Source organism: Phoca vitulina, unplaced genomic scaffold (assembly GCF_004348235.1).
Source record: "Phoca vitulina isolate PV1807 unplaced genomic scaffold, GSC_HSeal_1.0 scaffold21, whole genome shotgun sequence".
Classification (NCBI taxonomy): domain Eukaryota; kingdom Metazoa; phylum Chordata; class Mammalia; order Carnivora; family Phocidae; genus Phoca; species Phoca vitulina.
The window spans coordinates 7118688-7127816 of NW_022589724.1; the positions used below are offsets into that span (position 1 = coordinate 7118688).

The following is a 9129-nucleotide window of genomic DNA, read 5'->3' on the forward strand; positions in this document are numbered from 1 at the left end:
TGAAAAGCTGTCCTTTTTCTTACCCTATTATTGTTCATGCTGTGTTACTGTGTGCAGTAGTTTTCTCACTGCACCTTTTAGGGAACTTTGGAAGTGGCAGAACTGTTCTGTCGGATCTGCTTTACTCTGAAGAGGAGAGACTCCTGTGCTAGGTTGGCATCCATAGTTCCAGTTTCATTCATCGGGATTGTGACAACCAGATTCTTTCTCAGAAAGGGAGTTGCGCTTACACACGCCTGTTTTCTCGGAGCTCTACACCAGAGGGCAGTGTGGCGGCTCGGTTCTAGAGATGCCCTTTTTTCCAAGCGGGTATGGCTGAGCAATGGGTCTTCTCTTAGGGTTTTCCTGGGGAATAAAAGAGGAAGGTAGGTGTATTCGTTTTCTGTTGCTGTGGAAGAAAGTACCACAAACTCAGCAGCTTAAAACAGCACGCATTCGTGAGCCCACGGCTCTGTAGGTCAGCAGTGGATTGCTTTCACAGTCAGAGAGAGGAGGCAAGGGTGGGTATGGCTGGCTGGAGGGAGTGATCCAGGAAACCAGGCATATAACAGGGGAGCCATAAACATTGGCTGGTGAGCTCTATCGTGCTACAGCCACGTCAGCCAAGGAAAAGAAAAGGATACGATGCAGAGTGCTTTTGAAGAGCTCAAGGGAGCAACTGAATGGGGATTTTGCTAGGTTGACAAACTTCACTGGGTGTTCCTAAAATCTGACTTCAGATCAGAGTTTCATTCTCTGTGATGGGATAGTTGGGACTGTGTTCAATTCATCAGCACACTGAAATCTTTCCAAGTCTTAAAACAAAACAAAACCCTCCTGACTCTAGAACTTTTCTTCTCTGGTCTAGACCCCTTGAAAGCTGTTCTTTATTCTCTTTTCCAAGCTCTCCTGGGAAAAAAATGAACCTTTTCAAAATGCAGAAATAGGACTTCTAAATGCAAAAATAGGCTTAATCCCCCCTCCACTGTCTATTGCCTTTGTAACAGACCCACAGATTTTCCTCAGGCTTAAAAGGAGGACACCCAAGCAAAAATGAGCTTAGTTGTACTGTCCCAGCCTATAAGACAGACAAGAAACTCTGCCTTCCTTGTACTTTCCCTAACATGCTGCATTTTACTGATTGATTGATTGATTGATTGATTGATTTATGGGGGGGTTGGGGGGGCAGAGCAAGAGGGAGAGAGAGAATCTTAAGCAGGCTCCCTGCTCAGCGGGGAGCCCGACGCAAGGCTCTATTTCACGACCCTGCAATCATGAGCTGAGCCAAAACCAACAGTCAGACATTTAACTACCCAGGGCCACCCAGGCATCTCGAACATGCTACATTTTTAATTTTAAAGAATAGAAGCAGCTGAAGGCAGGTCTGTGCTCTTTCTTGGCCGGAGACATTTTTTTACAGCCCATTTTGTTAACCAGTTAGGAAGCTTTACTTCTCTCTTACTTAATAAAATTTATGGGGTTCTGCTGTTCAAATTTGGTAAAGAATCATATGCATTTAAGAAGTATCATTGGTTCCAAGATGTCAGGAGAGGCCAGATCTCACTACTGACTTCTTGAGATGCAATCATGAGAGAAAGAGCCTGTAAATGGGCTTTTCAAAGAAAAATAGCAAATGCTCCTCTTTCTGCCTCTTTTGGTAATAGTCCCACTTACAGGATACAGTTGTTAATCTACAACAGGAAGGGGATGCTAAATTTGGTGGCGAGTGAAAGAAGATATTACAAAGAGGAGAAAGGAATTAACCCATAAAAACTTTGTGAGTAAAAGGCTTATTACTTTGAGTTGACCTTGAAACATTTCATTGCCTACTTCTGTGCTGCTAGCTGGCTTCGCAATGGACAATAAAGTCTCCAAAAACACTTCGTGTAAGATTGTTGTTTGTCTTCATTCATTTACCCTAGTGACCCTGGGTGGGACATCGCTCCATCAGGAGAGGTAGAGTCTCAGGAGAGCCATCCAGCTAGTCAACCGAGTTACCAACAGCCCAATTGTCACAAAAAAGCCAGTTACCCACTGCTTCCTTTTTGGCAGCCTTTCCTACGGTTGAGGCTACATCCTACTTCCCTATCAAACCTGACTTTGTATTTCTCACTTTTATCAGTGCGCTTCCATTCAGCAGCCAGCCAGTCCTGGACCAATGGCACAGTGTGCTCAATACACCTGGCATGGAGTGGGCACTTAAAATTCATTAACTGATCCAACACTGCCTCCTTTACTTCCAAATTAACATTTTCTCTCAGCTGGATGGGGACTTCTTCCTTACTCTAGATGCTGTTTTCTCTAACTCTGTGCCAGGACTTGCCAGATGAGCAAAGAAAACCTATCCCCACTTTCACAGACATTGCCCCACCTGGATGTCACATACTTGTAAAGCTCCTAGACATTCATCTTTTTAAACCCACCTTGAGAAGAGCTACACATAAGCTGGTGCTCCTCAGTTCCAAATGGACACTGGGCTTACGTAGGCTTTTTCTGCCAAGTAAATTGTCAACAGATAGGACTATTTTCTTTATTGACATCATGCTCTCTCCTTCAGGTGGACACCAAAGAAAACACTTCAAACTTCTGGAAACATGACGGCCCTGATGAGGAGAAAGAGGAGAGAAGAACAGAAGTCCAAAAGGGAGGTAGTGGGGAAAAAAAACATAAGACTGAGAAATAATCCCAAAGCAAGATGTCACATATAAGAACACATTCTTGGCTTTCTCACCTTTCAAAATTAGAACAACCTAACTGGCCAATGTTAGAGGAATGATTAAGTGAATTATCATTTATTCACACAATGGAATATTGTGCAGCCATTAAATGTTCCCTTTGAAGAATGTGCTCAGCAAAGAATAAAAGTTTATGTAATTATAAATGGAAAAAAAAAAAAAGGCAAAACGGGGCACCTGGCTGGCTCAGCCGGAAAAGCGTGTGACTCTTGATCCTGGGGTCGTGAGTTTGAGCCCCACCTGGGGTGTAGAGGTTACTTAAGTAAATAAAACTTTAAAGAAGGAAAAAAAGTAAAACAAGCTTTGCACAGTGGCAGTATTGTAGCCAATGAGGTTTATCCAAGGCGCGATTATTGCTAATTGAAAAATGTTCCCAATACCCCACCGTGACGACTCGAAATACAGCGGGCATTGACAATTTTTGACAGTCTCTATGGAGACTGAATTTTAAAAAAAAAAAAAGGCAAACAAAATCATATTGTGCTGTAATCTGCTTATCAATTTGTGTGTCTGTACCACCATTAGATTGAGAAAAGGTGAGAGTAGCAGGGATCCATGTCAAAGACAGAACGCTGAGGAACACTGACATCTATGGAATGTCGCAGGAAGGGGTGCCTTCAAAGAAGACAGAAAATATGAAGCAAAGAAGCCATGGAAAGGACTGAACCAAGAGAGCATGAGGTCACAGAATATGGGAGAAGATGACACATCCAAGGTGTCTCCCAAAGTGGGAGACCCTAGTATAGCTGTTTTGCTATGAGCAAACTTGAGCAAAGTTTCAAGAGGAACTTAGCGAGTTAGATAACATCCCAGGGTAAGGGAGAGATGACATCTGAGCTGAAGTCTGCCTGTCAGCAAAGCCTATGCTCTCTGCTTTACTCTAGGCTGTCTCCCTGCCATGTTAGAAATATCTCCGGATTGTGTACAAGATCATGATTGAAGAAGGATCAATCAGCTGTATTTTCTTTTTTCTTTAAGATTTTATTTATTTATTTGAGAAAGAGAGAGCAAGAGAGTGAGAGAGAGCACGAGCAGGGTGGAGGGGCACAGGGAGAGGGAGAAGCAGGCTCCTGGCTGAGGAGGGAGCCCGCTGCAGGGCTCAATCCCAGGATGCTGGGATTAGGACCCGAGCCGAAGGCAGACGCCCAACGGACTGAGCCACCCAGGCGCCCCATGTATTTTGTATTTAAGGGCTACACTTTGATACAAGGACAGCGGTGGGAGTAGAAGGTGAGAGAATGGACCCCAGGGCAACAGATTAGTATGGGGAGTGCAAACTCCATCGCTTGCAAAGCAGATAAGGTAGAAGGTGAAGCGGCCTGGCAAACAGGTGCCTACTCACACTGCCTACAGGGGGCAGGAATGCAGGGCCCTCATCCACTGTGGTTGGATATTCCAATTTGTTTAGAGATGCCAGAAATCTGGATTTTATCCTTCTCTGTGACATTTTCAAATTTTAAATGCTGGGCTCCAAATAAAAAACATTTTTAAACACTATGCAGACTAAATAAATCTGTGGAATAGATTGGGCCCAAGTTTAGACTGCTGGCTTCATATCGGGTAAAGGTAGTTGGACTTCAGGAACTATATCTTCAGTTGTGCTGGTTCTATGCAGAGCTGATCCCCAGATGGTGGGGGAGGGGGGGATCCCTGAGCAGGCCTTGGGTGGGGGCACTTCCCCTACCAACCTCCTTCCCCAGCTTTTCTCACTGGGCTCATCACTCAACTTACTATGATGAATGCTTTGTTGGGTTCTGTTCCATGGAGTTAAAGGAGCATGGAGTCTCTCTCATCACAGTCCTTCTTTCCTAGGAAAATAAATGGCCCACTCCCTGGAGTTGGGGATTTTTTTATGCAATGACTTTCCTCTACGAGATTTATTGCAGCAGCTTTGTGAGAGATTTGTAGTAAGTAATGTTCGGGCTGTAGGTCTTAAATCCTCAATGCCACAGTCGTAACTCTCCAGGAAGGAAATGATGGAAGATCACAGTAGCTAATAGTGCATTATGATGATATTGTCTCCACAGAAATGATGGCCGTCTTGCTGCTGTTGTCTTACTTAGGAAATGTGAGCTCTTCAGGTGCGCCTGAGATATCTATCCTGGTGGTGCTTTGCGAGATCCCGAAGAACCGACAGACTAGGGGAAGAGAGCAAACATTTATGAATGTCTACCACTTCCCTTTTCACATATGGGGAGACTAAGGCCCAAAGAAGTTCAGTCATTTTCCCAAGGTCTCCTGCTGTAAAACCTTTCTGATTACAAAGCAGATCTCGTCTACCATGCCACATGGAACATATTTTTAAATATAAGAGAATGTCTAATGGATCAAAGTTGATAGGAGTGAATGGTGAAATATTTCCCCCATTTTAGGTTTAACCTGAATCTACCTCACTCTTAGACTCAGGGCACAGTGTATGGGAAGTCCAGGGGATAAACAATCTATATGACACCACGAGGAAACAATCAGACAAACCCAGACTGTGGAATAAAGACAATCATCCCAATCACTGTCAATGTCATGGTTAAAAACGTCAAGATGCTCTTCTAGTTTAAAAGAGATTCAGGGATGCCTGGGTGGCTCAGTCAGTTAGGCATCTTCCTTCAGCTCAGGTCCTGATCCCAGGGTCCTGGGATCGAGTCCCACATTGGGCTCCTTGCTCAGCAGGGAGCCTGCTTCTCCCTCTCCCTCTGCCTGCCTCTCTCCCTGCTAATTCTCTCTCTCTCTGACAAATAAATAAATAAAATATTAAATAAATAAATAAATACATAAATAAATAAAAGAGATTGAAAAGACAAATTAACAAATGCAAGATACAAACCTTAATTGGATCTTGGTTGCAAATAGAACTATTGGATATAATACTTTGGGAACAATTGAGGAAATTTGAATATGGACTAGATATTAGATGATAGAAGAGATCATTATTCGTTGTCTTAAATGTGATAATGACATTGTGGTTATGCATGGAAACAGTCTTATTCTTACGAGATACCTACTGAAGTACTTAGGAATGAAGTATTACAATGTCTGCCCTTCAGTTTCAAATGATTGAGAAAAAAATTATGTGTGTGTATGTATAAAATATAAATTGCTGAATCTAGGTGGTGAGTATGGAGGTGTTCAGTATACTATTCTTTCAACCTTCCTGTGCATTTAAGATTCTTCATAGTAAAAAAATAATGAAAAAAATAGAATTCTTCATAGTATAAAGTGAAAATATACAAGTAAAAAAATGACTGACTTAAGCTGCCTCAGAATGATGAAGAGGGGGCTATACTGAATAGGGTAAATGCATTTTGAAATTCCTTTAGAAGATTAAAAATATGGACAAACTTATATAACTTTGAATACGTGTTCATTAGAAATGAAAAACATATTTGAAAAGGATAGATGTACATAACTAGGGGCGCCTGGGTGGCTCAGTCATTAAGCGTCTGCCTTCAGCTCAGGTCACGATCCCATGGTCCTGGGATCAAGCCACGCATCGGGCTCCCTGCTCCGCGGGAAGCCTGCTTCTCCCTCTCCCACTCCACATGCTTGTGTTCCCTCTCTCGCTGTCTCTCTCTCTCTCTGTGTCAAATAAATAAATACGAAAAAAAGAAAAACAATTGAATAAAAAATTACTATTTCTTCAATGCTTCAAATTGTGAGGGGAAAAGCAAATACAAATAGGTATTATATAGTTATTAAAGGCTGACATGATTTGGAAGGAAAGATGGCGGAGGAGTAGGGGACCCTATTTCAACTGGTCCCTGGAATTGAGCTGGATATCTACCAGACCACTTTGAGCACCCACGAAATCAGCCTGAGATGTAAGAAGATCTGGATCTCTACAAACAGAATATTGCAGGCGGTTGGTTTTGAGGTAGGAAGCAGGGAGCCATGATTCCACGGGCAGATATCGGAGGATAAACGGCAGCGGGAGGGTGCCTGGCTGTGGGGATCCTACACCGCCGGTGAGTGACAGCCTCGCGCGCTGCGGACGGGCACAGACTCGCAGACCGGTAGCGGCAGGGGAAGGACTTTAGGGCAGCCCCCGGGGTGGAAAACCAGACCCGCGGGGTCGTGGGTGCGCGAACTGGGAGCGGCTGGTGGTTTTAGAAGCACAAAGGGCAGAGACGTGCCCCCACCTGGAGGCAGGACTGGGGGCGCTGCGGAGGGGCGCACAACCCAGGACGCTGCAGTTTATAGCAGCCCGGACGGAAGCGGAGATGGTGTGGCCTGGAAGCTCACTGAAGAACAGACTGAGGTCTCTCTACTCTGAGGCAGAGGGTTGGAAATGGTCTCTTCTGCTCTGACTCACAGAAGAGACGCGGAAAGCGGCCAGGGAAAGCCACCAGAGAACAAAAGCCCCCAAAACTGTTTCCCGCTGAGCCCATCCCCCGCCACAGGGGCGCAGGGCAACTCCGCCCAAACAGGGTTGCCTGAGTAACAGCGCGGCAGGCCCCTCCCCCAGAAGACAGGCTGGGAAAACAAGAGGCCAGCAACACTAAGGTCCCAAGAAAACAGGTGCGTCTTGCTTGGGTTCTGGTCAATAATTTGGACTCTGTACATTCCCTCAAACACCCATCAACAGAAAATTTAGGAGGAGGAGCCCCCAAAATAGAAAAGACTCAGAGATTATGACTTATGCTGCAGATTTACAAATGGATGCAGATATAACCAAGATGTCGGAGATGGAATTCAGGCTAGCAATTGTGAAGACAATGGCTAGAATGGAGAAATCAATTAATGGCAACATAGAGTCTCTAAGGGCAGAAATGAAAGCTGAATTGGCAGAACTTAAAAATGCTATCAATGAGATCCAATCCAATCTAGATAATCTAATAGCTAGGGTAAGTGAGGCAGAAGAGTGAATAAGCGACCTGGAAGACAATATAATAGATAAAAAGGGAAAAGAGGAGGCCAGGGAAAAACAACTCAGAATCCATGAAAATAAAATCAGAGAAATAAGTGACACCATGAAGCATTCCAATGTCAGAATAATAGGAATCCCGGAGGGAGTGGAGAGAGAGAGAGGACTAGAAGATGTATTTGATCAAATCGTAGCTGAGAACTTCCCTAATCTGGGGAATGAAACAATCATTCGCGTCCTAGAGGCAGAGAGGACCCCTCCCAAGATCAAGGAAAATAGGCCAACACACCCTGGCATGTAATAGTAAAACTTGCAAATCTTAGAACCAAGGAAACCATCTTAAGGGCAGTTAGGGGGAAGAGATTCCTTACGTACAGAGGGAGGAACATCAGAATAACGTCAGACCTATCCACAGAGACCTGGCAAGCCAGAAAGGCCTGGCAAGACATATTCAGGGTACTAAATGAGAAGAACATACAGCCAAGAATACTTTATCTGGCAAGGCTGTCGTTTAGAATGGATGGAGAGATGCAGAGCTTCCACGACCGGCAGAAACTGAAAGAATATGTGACCACTAAGCCGGCCCTGCAAGAAATATTAAGGGGGATTCTATAAAAGGAGAAAGACCCCAAGAGTGATATACAACAGAAATTTACAGGGACAATCTATAAAAACAACGTCTTCACAGGCAACGTGATGACAATTAATTCATATCTTTCAATAATCACTCTCAACGTGAATGGCCTAAACGCTCCCATAAAACGGCACAGGGTTGCAGAGTGGATAAAAAGACAGGACCCATCCTGGGCGCTTGGGTGGCTCAGTTGTTAAGCGTCTGTCTTCGGCTCAGGCCATGATCCCGGGGTCCTGGGATCGAGCCCCGCATCGGACTCCCTGCTCGGCAGGAAGCCTGCTTCTCCCTCTCCCACTCCCCCTGCTTGTGTTCCTTCTCTCATTGTGTCTCTCTCTGTCAAATAAATAAAACTTAAAAAAAAAAAAAAAAAAAGACAAGACCCATCCATATGCTGCCTACAAGAGACTCATTTTGAACCTAAAGATACATCCAGACTGAAAGTGAAGGGATGGAGATCCATCCTCCATGCCAGCGGACCTCAAAAGAAAGCTGGGGTAGCAATTCTTATACCAGACAAATTAGATTTTAAACTAAAGACTGTAATTAGAGACACAGAAGGACACTATATCATTCTTCAAGGGTCTATCCAACAAGAAGATCAAACAGTTGTAAATATCTATGCCCCCAACATGGGAGCAGCCATCTACATAAGCCAACTGTTAACCAAAATGAAGAGTCATATTGATAACAATACGTTAATTGTAGGAGACCTCAATACTCCACTCTCAGCAAAGGACAGATCATCTAAGCAGAAAATCAACAAGGAAACAAGAGCTTTGAGTGATACATTGGACCAGATGGACCTCATAGATATTTACAGAACATTCCACCCTAAAACAACAGAATACTCATTCTTCTCCAGCGCGCATGGAACTTTCTCCAGAATAGACCACATACTGGGTCATAAATCAGGTCTCAACCGA

The 9129-nt window shown here is 44.1% G+C and overlaps 1 non-coding gene across 1 annotated transcript; it reads left to right on the forward strand.

The window, feature by feature from the left end:
- Positions 1–3013: 3013 nt before the first annotated feature.
- On the forward strand, positions 3014–3154 carry LOC116641444. Its single transcript, XR_004301168.1, has one exon. It is a non-coding gene; the product is annotated as a U4 spliceosomal RNA (small nuclear RNA).
- Positions 3155–9129: the final 5975 nt, after the last annotated feature.